At 41.5% G+C, this 13,530-nt stretch overlaps 3 non-coding genes across 3 annotated transcripts; all 3 read left to right on the top strand.

Moving 5' to 3' along the window:
* Nucleotides 1-5,871: 5,871 nt before the first annotated feature.
* On the top strand, nt 5,872-5,953 carry TRNAS-AGA. Its single transcript has one exon. It is a non-coding gene; the product is annotated as a tRNA-Ser (tRNA).
* A 612-nt stretch (nt 5,954-6,565) lies between these two features.
* On the top strand, nt 6,566-6,637 carry TRNAD-GUC. The gene has a single exon. It is a non-coding gene; the product is annotated as a tRNA-Asp (tRNA).
* Nucleotides 6,638-13,019: 6,382 nt separating this feature from the next.
* TRNAS-AGA lies at nt 13,020-13,101 on the top strand. Its single transcript has one exon. It is a non-coding gene; the product is annotated as a tRNA-Ser (tRNA).
* The last annotated feature ends 429 nt before the right edge of the window (nt 13,102-13,530 follow it).

Genomic DNA, 13,530 nt, shown 5'->3' with positions numbered 1-13,530 from the left:
CAGAGGCTTTAGCTAACGTTTCGCGTTCGCCCTGCGCAGGGCCGCACATTTTCGCCGCCAGTGATTTGTTCCTGACTGTTTCAGGTATGCGTGTGCATTGTAAACTTGTCTGACTGAACTGATTTTAAGAAATACAAGTCTACTGACCGGGCGCAGTGGCTCACGTCTGTTATCTCAGCACTTTGGGAGGCCGAGCTGGGCAGATCACTAGGTCAGGAGTTCGAGACTCAGCCTGGCCAATAGGGTGACACCCCGTCTCTACTAAAAATACCAAAATTATGGAGGTGGCGCGTGGTGGCGCATGGTGGCGCGCGCCTGTAGTCCCAGCTACTCGGGAGGCTGAGGCAGGAGAACGGCGTGAACCCGGGAGGCAGAGGTTGCAGTCAGTCGAGATTGCGCCACTGCGCTCCAGCCTGGGCCGCACAGCGAGACTCCGTCTCAAAGAAACAAAAAAGAAAAGAAAAGAAAAAAAGAAATACACGTCTACACACAGTTTTAAAACGCAAGCAATTGTTACCTTTATTACATGTTCTACCTTATATTTTCTGTCCTACTCCTTTGTCGTTTTGAAAATACTGGTAGTTACCTATTAAAATTGTTTTCACGACTCTCAATTGAGTGGCGACCAACTTTATTTATTTATTTATTTATTTATTTATTTATTTATTTATTTATTTATTTTGAGATGGAGTCTAGCTCTGTTGCTCAGGCTGGAGTGCAATGGCACGATCTCGGCCCAGTGCAACCTCCACCTCTCGGGTTCAAGCGATTCTCCTGCCTGAGCCTCCCGAGTAGCTGGGATTACAGGCATGCACCACCATCCCCGGCTAATTTTTGTATTTTTAGTAGAGGTGGGGTTTCACCATATTGGCCAGGCTGGTCTCGAACTCCTGACTTCAAGTGATCCGCCCGCCTCGGCCTCCCAAAGTGCTGGGATTGCGGGCGTGAGCCACTGCGCCCGGCCCCAACATGTTTTTCTAAAGCTTAAGGAAACCCGGAGATGATATTACCATGTTTTGCCCCTTAGTAAAGCATTTTATATGCCTGTGTCAGCCAGCACATAGCTGCATATAGCCCAAGGCCAGTCTGTCACTGTGTCCTTGGCAGAAAAAAAGAATCCAACAAATCGGTAGGTTTTTATATTTAAGACATGGCACTTGCATTTTACTGTGCTGGCGTGCATTCCCAGCATTTGTATAAGGGGCCAAGGTCAAGTCTCTCAGACTGTTGGCTGACAAACATTAAACCTGGAAATCCTAACACTGAGTATATGAAAAACAACTATAGTCAAGGGAACATGATAGAGAAAGCTTCGGTCATCTTAGAGAATGCATATATTGTCATGAAGAGAACATTGGTTTAAAAAAAAATGAGAATGAAAAGACAAGGCACAGACTGGGAGAAAATATTTGCAAAATACATATCTGATAAAGGACTGATATCCAAAATATATAAGAACTCTTTTTTTTTTGTTTTTTGTCTTTTTTTGAGACGGAGTCTTGCTGTGTCTCCTGGGCTGGAGTGCAGTGGCCGGATCTCAGCTCACTGCAAGCTCCGCCTCCCGGGTTTTACGCCATTCTCTTGCCTCAGCCTCCGGAGTAGCTGGGACTACAGGCGCCCGCCACCTCTCCCGGCTAGTTTTTTGTATTTTTAGTAGAGACGGGGTTTCACCTTGTTAGCCAGGATGGTCTCGATCTCCTGACCTCATGATCCGCCCGTCTCGGCCTCCCAAAGTGCTGGGATTACAGGCTTGAGCCACCGCGCCCGGCCAAGAACTCTTAAAAACTCAACAATAAGGAAACAAACCGATTAAAAAAACAGCCCAAAGACCCTAACAGATGTCACCAAAGAAGATATACAGATGGCAAATAAGCATATGAAAAGATGCTGCATATCATATGTCCTCAGGGAAACGCAAATTAAAACAATGGGGTGCCACTATACACTTATCAAAATGGCCAAAATCCAGGACCCTGACAATACCAAATGCTGACAAGGATGTGGGGCAACAGGAACTTTAATTCATTGCTGGTGGGAATGCAAAATGTTAGAGCCACGTCGGAGGACAGTTTGACAATGTCTTGCAAAACTAAACATGCTCTTACCATACGATCTAGTAATTGTGTTCCTTGGTATTTATGCAAAGGAATTGAAAATGTATGTCCACACAAAACGTGCCCAAGAATGTTTATAGCAGCGTTGTTCATGATAGGCAAAACTTGGAAGCAGCCAAGATGTCCTTCAGTACATGAATGAATACATAAACTATGGTACATTCGGACAATGAAATATTCAGTAAGGAAAATAAAAGAGCTATCAAGCTACCAAAAAGGAAGAAGAACAGAAGACCATTAAGTGCATATTGGTGAGTGAAAGAAGTCAATCTGGAAAAGGCTACATACTGTATAATTCCATCTATATAACATCCCTGAAAATGCTAATCTATGGAAACAGCAAAGACTAGTGGTTGCCAGGGGCTTAGGGGGAGGGAAAAAGGGAAGAATAAGTGATGTTCAGTGGATTTTAAGAGGGAAGAATAAGTGACGTTCAGTGGATTTTTAAGGCAGCGAAACTATTCTGTATGATATAGTAATGGTGGATACATGTTGTTATACATTTGTTAAAACCCATAGACTATACAGCACAAAAAGTGAACCGTAATATAAACTATGGTATTTAGTTAATAATAATTTATCAACATTGGCTCATCAATTGTAACAAATATACCACACTAATGCAAGATGTTAATAACAGAGAAATTGGATGAGGAAGGGAGAAGGAAGGAGTATACTGAAACTCTACTTTCCACTCAATTTTTCTGTAAACCTAAAACTGTTCCAAAAGTTTTCTATTAAATTTAAAATATAAGAATGTTAAATATGCTTATGGTAAGGTCTCAGAAGGAAATTAATGACATGCAGTTAGAAACTGAAGGAATGGTGATCTTGTTATAAAATGGGAGAGACTTGGCTGAATTGTATTCTACAGTTGGGTGGAAAACAGAATTTGTACATGATGAACTTGAATATTTAGCTGAGAATACTTCCACGTAAAATGTGGAATGTGCAACCTGGTTAGTTATTGCTGCTTATGGTGAAATGCATGAGGAAAGAAATAAACTGAGGAAGGAACTATTCATCAAAAGGAACCAGCACCCATGATTTGGAAAACTTTTAGCCATACCTTATACAAATGAGACTTTCAATACATATTGAGGACACAGAAAGATATAATTTCTGTCTTCAGCGACTTCTCTATCTCTATGTTGCCCAAAGTGGCCTCCAACTCCTGACCTCAAGCAATCCTCCCACCTCAGCCTCCCTAAATGATGGGGTTACAATCCATAAGCCACTGAACCCAGCCCTCAGAAACCTTTTGTGATTAAAAAAACACCTCAGCAAAATACAAAGCAACTAGTGATATATTTGAACTAAAATTACTAATCAATTGTTGGCTTGTTTGTTTTACTGTAACAATGACTAGGGACTGGCCACAGCTGCAATCTTATTTGTTTTACTGGGCTGAAAACAAAAACATGGTAGAGAGTCAGGATTTAGTTGCAGGAAACAAAAACTAGTCCAGTTTCTACTTTAGCCCTGAATTGGAAACAAATCAAATGTCCTTCTATACTTAAAAAGGCAAATTGTCTATTTTTCTTCAAATACAAGGAACACCAAAGAAAATAATTTTTTTTCTACAAAGAAAAAAAAAATAGCTAGGCATGGTGGTGCATGCTTCTCTTCCTAGCTACTCTGGAGGCTGAGGCAGAAGGATGGCTTGTGCCCAAGAGTTCAGGTTACAGTAAGCTATGATGGTGCCACTGCACTACAGTCTGTGTGACAGAGTAAGACCCTGATTCTAAATTAAAAAAATTTTTTTAAAACAGATTTTTGGTATTTCTGTGGTATCTAACTGTATTCAAAGCTGGAGTTGCAAATGATTTCAGCAAAGAAATATGTATAAAGAAATGCTTGACAAAAATATGTCCACCAAATAAAAAGGATGTGATATGCATGAACTATGAACAACAATCTATAACACAACTTCTATCTGTATGGACACCTCGCTACTCCATCAAACTGCTTCATGTCTATCCCCTCAAATTACGGTCTTCCATAAAACTAGTGAATTTCTTTTAGTCTTCTTTTGACCCTGTAGCGGTGACAGAATCTTTTTTCTCCGCTCTGGAGTTTGGTTATCTGAGTCTGAGAAATAAAGCTGCCAGTAGACAAATTAACAGAAGCAAAGACATACACATTTATTATGCACATATGCACAGGGGTCCCAGAAAGTGTAAGTGAGACTCAAAGAAGGGGCAGATGATTGAAGCTTAAATAGGTCTTGGAGCTACATAAAGAAATAGGGGCTTGAAGGCTCCTGGAAGGTGATGGCGAGAAGTAATGTGAGGGTGAGTGCAGGAACTACTCTGGGAACAAAGCTTGTCTTATTACACAGATAAAGTCTCTTAAGTAGCAGCCCTCAGAATAGGTGGTGAAGAAAAGAATTGAAGTCTGGCTCGGCGAGATGTCCTGGGCATGGAGACCTTTAGTTTTCTCTCCTGGGATCTGAGTTAATCTTCTCTGGCTTAGTACAGATTCCAGGAGAGGGTTCATGACAATCTCTTTCCTTCTGGAGGAACTTCCCTGAGTCAAATAAGGGAAACTTCAGTGAAAGCCCCTCCCTGCCATCCCGGAATGAAAGAGGATCAGGAGGCAGTGGGGCTGCGGAAGGTCAGAGAGACTTTGGTTCTGAGGTTCTGAGCTTGTTCAAAGTACTCAGTACTTCCAAGAGCCATATTTTGGGGTATCGTTTTCTGAGCCCTAACAAGGCTCCTCAGAAAATCTCTGTCTTTTCCATCCCTCTCTTCCTTCCTTTCTTCTCTTCCTCTTCCTCCTCTTCTTTCTCCTTCATCCTCTTATTTCTACCTCCTGTCCCTCCTTCCTTTCTTCTCCCTTCTGGTCACTTTCTTCTCTCCCTTTTCCTCCTTGTCCCTCTTCCTCATTTATCTACTTAGTCGACATGGTTTCTTAGCTTGCGATTGTTTCCCTCTTTTCTTAGATTAGTATATGGTTCCAAGAAGTAGACGAAAGCCAGTTACAATAATCTGTGCACCCGAAGGGCTCAGGAAAATTCCAGGACCGGCAGCTTTAGACTTCAATACCGAAGCACAAGAGAAAAAGAAAACATACTGCGTGGGTTAGATTTTGAGAGAAGGAGCGTCTGCCTTGGCCAAAAATCAAAGTAGGATCTTCCTTTTTGATAGGTAACCCGGTTCCATGGGAACTCGTGAACCATCTATAAATGTCTTTCTTAACCCAACTGGAGCGTGGAAGCGCATTGTGAAATGCAAAATGCCGTGCAAACGCGACCGGATAGATACTTCCTTGGGTTGGTGTGAGCCTAGAGACTTAGGGACCTCATCAGAGCACGAAAGTGCAAGTAGGGTTTTCTGCATCATTTTCTGGCCCTCCAGTTCAGACACAAATCAGAAGTTAGTGCCTTCTTGAAAGCCATTAGCATTCATCAAGGAGCCTCAGTGCGAGGAAGTTTCAAACAAAAGCTAAATGTGTCAGGCCTAGATTTAGGGTGAGGGTCTGATTCCACTTCCTTGCGGGGTCGGTTTGGGTCTAGGTGAGAGAGGTACAGTGGTCTCTAGTTTTCCGGAAACGGTACTGCTGATAGGGCAAGGACTCCTTGCGGCGGCCGCAGAGAGGCTGGCTTGCCTTATCCCACTTGCACTTCACCTCAGAGTTTCTAATGTACTCGCAGACTCCAGTTTCTTGCGCAGGAAACCATTTTTACCGTTTCTTGTTCATTTGGCCCTTGATGTAATTTCTGTTTAAAGACTTGAAAGGAAGCTCCTCCGTTCATGTAGTCGTGGCCGAGTGGTTAAGGCGATGGACTAGAAATCCATTGGGGTCTCCCCGCGCAGGTTCGAATCCTGCCGACTACGGGATGTTTTAGTGAGGAGAGTGCAGCGAGGAAGTATGATCTCACATTTGCTTTCCTGATAAAGCCTCTGCGAGCCTCTTAACGCCGCCTGAACTTTTGCCAACTATGGGATGTTTTACTCAGAACAGTTCAGCGAGGAAATACGATGTCATATTTGCTTTGAGTCTGGGCGAGGAAACTCGTGATAAAGCTTCTGCGTGCCACTTAACGCATCCTGAACTTTAAAAATACATCTGCAGATTGTTAATCTATTTTACCTCAGCGGAGTGCAGGTATTGGTCCCACCTCCGCTTTTTCTGTCTTTGAAACCAACGGACGCACCTTTCAAAATTTGCAGCTCCTATGTTCTCTAGAGCTCAAACCATGGTTGAACATAGACGGAAACCAGTGCGCCACAAAGGAGGCTAGCGAGAGTTCCTTTTTAAAAGGGCCTCACAAAGCGTCCGAGGAATGAAGGAGGAACTGAAGAGGACTCGCAGTTGGGCGCAGACATGTTCGCTGAATTGCCTTGCGTATACTTGGTAGGGGGAACGTGTGACTACAGAACAAAGAAATAAGAGAGAATAGTGAGTAACTTCACATGCATTTCCTAAGAACACGTTTCCACGTCAGTTCCTCGTTAGTATAGTGGTGAGTATCCCCGCCTGTCACGCGGGAGACCGGGGTTCGATTCCCCGACGGGGAGGAGGCTTAAACTTTTACAAAAGCACACTTCTGGTAAACACAGTCTCTAGTCTTCTGGGTAAATGTTGGGTTCCCTCTGTCTTTATCAGAGTTCCTTCAAACCAACGAAATACTGATCGCACGAACCGTAAGCTGTAGAAGTCATGAAGTTCTGTAATAGCAAGAAAATCTCCCCTCTCCACTGTAATCTCCACCACAGTGGAGAAACCTGGGTAGATGTCATCTTAACCGAGTGATTAAATCAATATTGAGACGAATCTACATTATGTACCTCTTTTATAGGATGTGCTCATGAGAGCACAACATCACTTTTGTGGTGGTATTGTCAAAAATATGTAATCTGAATCAGAAAACATCAGACAAACCCAGATTGAGGGAGATTTTCACAAAATAACTGACTTGTATGCCTCAAAAACTGCAATTACTTTTGCATCAACCTAGTAACAGGCAAGCGGGGAGGAAAAATAGATAAATAAATAAAATAAAGTTACTGAACACAAAGAAAGGCTGACTAAATAGTCCACATTATAGAAGATCTTAAAGATATGATAGCAACATATGATCTGGAATTTTTTTCTTGCTATTAAAGGACATTATTGAAATAATTGGTGAAATCTGAATAAAGTCGATAGATTTTATGACATTATTTTATGAATGTTAATTCCTGATTGTATTAATTGCTCTATGGTTATAGAACAAAATGTCTTTGTTTTAAGAAAATTCACACCTGTTTACAAAATACATATTTAAGGGTAAGGGGAGGTATGTGTCTTCAAACTGACTGTCAAATACTTAAGAAATAACTGTTTGTATATATATGAGAGAGAGAAGGAAAAGAAAATATAGGAATATGCTTAATGTGCTAACATTGAGGCGATTGGGGTGAAGGGTGCTCAGGAATCCTCTGTATCATTCATGTACTGTGTCTGTCAGTCTAAAATAATTTCAGAATGGAAAGTTAAAAGAAGAAAAACCTAACAAAACTATAAATTAAAATACACTAAGATTTAAAAGGTCAAATATACAATTTTGAACAATGCATATGACAGAGTGATGACTATATTAATGAATAGGAATTTAGAACTGATGAAGGAGTGGGATTCAAAATGTTATGAGTGAACAAGGAAATTCATAACATGTGACAAAAGCTAAATAAAGAGTGAATGCCTAAGACGACATTGTTTTGTAATATTACATTTTGGAATATGAAAACAATACGAAAATTCAAAACAGCAACAACAATATAAGATGGAAAGGTATGGCCAAATCCAAATCATTCTAAGCTCCCTTATAATAAGGTAGGAATTAGAAGTGTACCCAGTATATACCCTCGACCAATGCTGAATGGATGAATATGAAAAGCAATATTTTTGTGAGCCATAGTCAAAGCCAACAGCATTGCTTCTTTAATGTAGGAATACTCTTCCAGCATATAACAGTATATCTGATTTTGTTTTAAAAATAATTATTGGCTGGGCGCAGTGGCTCATGCCTGTAATCCAAGCACTTTGGGAGGCTGAGGCGGGTGGATCACCTGAGGTCAGGAGTTTGAGACCTGCCTGGCCAACCTGGTGAAACTCCATCTCTACTAAAAATACAAAAATTAACTGGGCGTGGTGGTAGGCACCTGTAATCCCAGCTACTCAGAGGCTGAGACAGGAGAATCACTTGAACCCGGGAGGCGGAGGTTGCAGTGAGCCGAGATCGCAGCATTGCACTCCAGCCTGGGTGACAAAGTGAGACTCTGTCTCGAAAAAAAAAAAAAAAAAAGAAAGAAAGAACAATAGTTATTAACATTTTGTCACGAAATTTTGGCCATAAAATTTAAAAGTTAATATCATTGTGCAGCACTTTCACCAATAGATTCTTTTTTTTATTAACACTATTGCACAGTAGAGTGATTGATGCCCTATCCTTTTCACCTAACATTGAATCTCATTTGTCTCTGTTACTGCCTTTTTAATCTATTACTTCTTTTTTAATCTAGAAGAAAAATGATTCATTGTTGATGAGATCTATAAAGCAACTAGTTTTTTTTGTTTGTTTCTGGTTTTTTTTTTTTTTTTTCTTTGAGACAGAGTCTCGCTCTGTCGCCCAGGCTGCTGTCACCCAGGCTGAAGAGCAATGGCGCAATCTTGGGTCACCACAACCTCCGCCTACCAGATTCAAGTCATTCTCCTGGCTCAGCCTCCCAAGTGGCTGGGATTACAGGTGCGTCTTTTGAGTAGACACAGGGTTTCACCATGTTGACCAGGCTGGTCTTGAAGTCCTGACCTCGTGATCCACCCGCCTCGGCCTCCCAAAGTGCTGGGATTGCAGGTGTGGGCCACCACGCCCAACTTAAAGCAACTGTTTGAAGGCACTGATGAGCTGTCAACCCAGGCAAGGCTTGACAAACTACAATCCTTGAAAGAAGGGAAGCACGTGATATGAGTTTGCACATTCGAAAGTGCTTTCCTCCCAATGGTGTGTTCTGTATTGCACCATTGTGGAATGGATCTCATGTGGAAAGAGGCAGTTGTACTGCATTAAGGAGACACTGGTCCGAGTTTGGGACTACCAAAGTGCATAGAAGTTGATGGTCAAAATTCAAGTGATGAGGGAACCACAGAGAAAGATCTCAAATTTGTATTATAAATTCTCTTTATATTACTGGCTAATTCCTAAGTTGTACCTACACAGGAAGATGTTCCAATACAGGAAAGAGCAACTGTAGGGCTAATGATCTATAGAGTCCATGTGAAAATGGACTAATATACTGGTCTATTACACTGGGTCCTCTTTCAAGGGCAGTGAAAGTTCCCCCTCAGTGAATACTGACATTATTTTTAATCCTCTGGGAAGGCCCTCTATTTCGGCAGAACAATTCAGCTTCAACATCTGTACAGGGTGTAGTAGATTGGCAGTAACCATTCATTTCCATCTCCTTCAAGTGAGCCTTCCTGAACTAGAGGTTAGAAAGAACAACATTTCCCCAACTCTTGCAGTTAGGGTTCTGGGTGTGATTTACGCTTTGCCTCAGGATTTTCAAATATGGAAATAAGGAGACTTCTGTTTCTGTTATTCTGTGCTCACAAGCATTGTCATGGACTCACTGGGGTTTTCTGCAGAGGAATGCAACATAAGGAGCATCACTTTGCTCGTTCACATCTAGGAGGCATGCTGTGCTCTGCAACACGTGATTCTCAAAGTATGGCTCCCAGACCAGCAGCAACAGAATTTGGCAATTTGTTTAGAAATGTAAATTGCTTTCTGATTGCTCTGTGTTTTCTTTGAGCCTGTATTTGTCTATTTGGCATCCATTGATCCATTTGGCATCATTGATCAGAGGGGTCAAACTATAGCCAAAGTTATTTACATCTCCCGCTATCCAGAGCCCATACTTTGAATGACCTCCTTTACCTAACTCTCACACACTAAGCCAATATTTCCCCTGGGGTAAATCAACCATGGGCCCCAAATATCAGACAACCAGGGACAGCCTCTATATCCAAACCTGCCAGAATTATTCAAACTAGCCAATTCTAAACTGTTTACCCTGATCCACCCTGCCTTTCCCATGGAAACCCCAATAAAGACTTTAATTTATGCCTTCCTTTTCACTCCTTTCAGCCTCCTGGGTGACACCGGTACTTCTCAATGTGGCCCTGCATGGTGTGCTGCGCTTCTTACTTCTAGGGAAACTGTGAATAACATTATAATTTTCTTTCAATGGCATTGACCTTTCTGTGTCTTCACTCCATCATCTTTATAAATTAAGGCCTGGGCATAAATCACTGACAGACTTGCCTGAAATGAACAATTCTAGTGGAAGCATCTTGATTTTCTACTTTCTTGATTGTGGGAACAACAACAGCCTCGATGGAGACTATTTCCTTGAGGTTATTTTGGGAACAATTCCTGCAGAATCAAATTAGAACTGATACCTTCTTCCATCCCTCTCTTCTAACATTTTGTAAGCCTCTATATTCTTTATTAATCCCCTTTTATTTAAAATAGCTTGAGAGGTTTTGATTCTTAGGCACATTTTTTTTTTTAAATTTAATTTGGCCAGGCACCATGGCTCATGCTTATAATCTCAGCACTTAGGGAGGCTGAGGCGGATGGATCACCTGAGGTCAGGAATTTGAGACCAGCCTGGCCAATATGGCGAAACCTCGTCTCTACTAAAAATACAAAAATTAGCTGGGCCTGGTGGTGTGTGCCTGTAATCCCAGTTACTTGTAGGGCTGAGGCAGAAGAATCCTTTGAAGCTAGGAGGCGGAGACTGCGCCATTGCACTCTAGCCTGGGCAACAGAGTGAGATTCCATCTCAAAAATAAATAAATAAATAAATAAATTTAATTAATTTTTTTTGTAGAGACGGGGGTCTTGCTTCATTGCCCAGGCTGTTGCCCAGGTTGGTCTTGGACACCTGGCCTCAGGTGATCCTCCCACCTTGGCCTGCCAAAGTGCTGGGATTACATATGTAAGCCACCACACCTTGCCTAAGTAAATTTTTAATTGACCTATAACACAATGTTGATGCAGAAAAGTATATAAACCATAATTACACAGCTCAAGAAATTTTCACAAAGTGAACACACCTATGAACCCAGAACTCAGACTGAAAAATAGAACCATTCCTACGATCTCCAACAAGTCTATTCATGGCCTTTCTCAGTGTAACCACCTTCAACAATCACCTTCCTGATTTCTAACACCACAGCTTTGTTTAGCTTGTTTTGAGCTACAGTATATATAAACAAAAGCATGTATGCCTTTGTGTGTGGCATCATTTCAATATTATGTTTATGAAATCCTTCCAATTTGTGTGTAATTGAAAATTATTTATTCTTATTGCTCTACTGTTCCTTTGTATGAAAAACAACTATTTGTCTTTTCTATTGTTGATGGACTTTGGACTGTTTTCAGTTTGGAACTAATAGGTCTAGAATAGTTTTGTTTCCTACAAGTGAACCCTGATTCATTTGTTTTACATGAATCTATTCTGCCATGCTTTGGTCCACACATACAAATGAGGAGAAAAAAAAAGATTGAAGCCATCACAAGTCTCTGTTCATTTTATTCTAAGCAAAACAAGAATTGATTCAATAAATTCAGTTCATATTAATATCAATCACAGCAAGTTTCCTTTTGTGCTGATTTAAGCATGAAAAGTCTGTTATTTCTTTAGTACTTAACTCCCTTCAAACTAGAGTTCTGAAGGAATCTAATTAAAACGTTATATGCCTGTTAAAATGTGTAGACCAAATAAAAGGGACATGATATGACTGTGGAAACACCTTCTCTCACAACTTACATTTTCCTTTAAATTTGTATTTAGTCATTTCATAACTTGACACGATTTTTAAAGGTTTATATGACTGATACTCATTTTAACAAGAAAGTTTAAATAACAGACTCCTCAGTTAAATATGGAATCTTGTTCTCTTACTCCAAACTCAGCTTAATACTCCCCTCAGAGCAGACTCCCTTTCGTTAAACCATGGGATTTCTTATAGTTGATTTTATTAATATTTCCATAGCAAAGCAATATTTCTTCACTCCCCCTTAGCCTGCCTTCACTCTTCTCTTCATCCCTCTCCTCTCCTCCGTTCAGATGTCACAATTGACCCCTCTGTCATCGTTCTCTTCTCCTCCTCTGCCCACTCTCCGTTTTCTCCTCTTCCTCTACCTCTGTTTCTTCTTTAGAAAATTAGATTAAGACTCTCTAAGCAGGGTAGGCAAAATCACTCTCAGGTCTTAGGAAAATACTGTTATTGAGATATTAAGGTCAAAATGTACAAGGGAGAAAAAGAAAATCTGCTGAATTGACTAAATTTAGAGCAACGAGGGAAGCCCCTTTGTCGGCCAAAACTCAAACCAGATTCTGAGCCTAAAAGACTTAACAATATCACAACGAAGTGACACAGAGGAGACTTTTCTACATAATTTTTCGCTCCCTCCACCTAAGACACAAATCAGCGGAAGCGATTCCGTGCCTGGAATTCCCCTACGAACACCGTAATTCACCGAGGAGCTTTGGGCTCCGGGAAGTCCGAACATCCCGGATTAGAGGAGAGTTGGCCATGACTCCCAGTCGGTACCGGCTAGGTATGGTATCAGCTATGGCGAGTACAGAAGCCTGGCGGGTCCTGGGGCAGGCAGGCGCTCGCCGGATGTTATTCGACTGACTGGATATTTGCTGGAAACGTTAATGCTTATGCGATGAGGACTCTCTCTAATTGCAGTGCTCTCAATTACCAAAGATCTTCTGACTTCCTTTCCTAGAATTCTCATTTCACCTTAGCATTTCCAAAAAACTCACCAAAGACAAACGTTTGCACACATCACCTGACACGTGATTTCACCAATCTATCCAAGTCAGAGGTTTCACAGCTGTAGTCGTGGCCGAGTGGTTAAGGCGATGGACTAGAAATCCATTGGGGTCTCCCCGCGCAGGTTCGAATCCTGCCGACTACGGAATGCTTTTTTTTTTGCTCCAAGTGAGCTAACTTAATCAACCCATCGGTTTGACAGTGTGAAATTACCTAACAAGGAAATCCTTACCACCCATTTCCTACCACAAGGGTGCAAACTTCTTGACTGTCCTGATGCCTCGCTCAAACCTCTACCGCCACTGGGTTCCCATCGTGCCGGGGATCCCGACATTAATTCTTATTTGTCTAAAAGTAAGCAATATTTTCTATAAGCAAAACGCAGGTCTTGGCGATGCTGCCTCACTTCCTGTCTTCGAACCCCGTGCCTCGAATTTTCCTCATGGAATTGCGCCAGTAAAGAAAACAAATATAAGGTATCTCTTATCTTTGTGTTCACAAATATGCCTCACTTGGAAAAGTACGGCTGGGCGCAGTGGCTTACGCCTATAATCCCAGCACTTTGGGAGGTCGA

The sequence above is a fragment of the Piliocolobus tephrosceles genome, chromosome 5 (genome assembly GCF_002776525.5).
Source record: "Piliocolobus tephrosceles isolate RC106 chromosome 5, ASM277652v3, whole genome shotgun sequence".
In the NCBI taxonomy this organism is placed as follows: domain Eukaryota; kingdom Metazoa; phylum Chordata; class Mammalia; order Primates; family Cercopithecidae; genus Piliocolobus; species Piliocolobus tephrosceles.
This window is presented reverse-complemented; position numbering and strand designations above follow the sequence as displayed.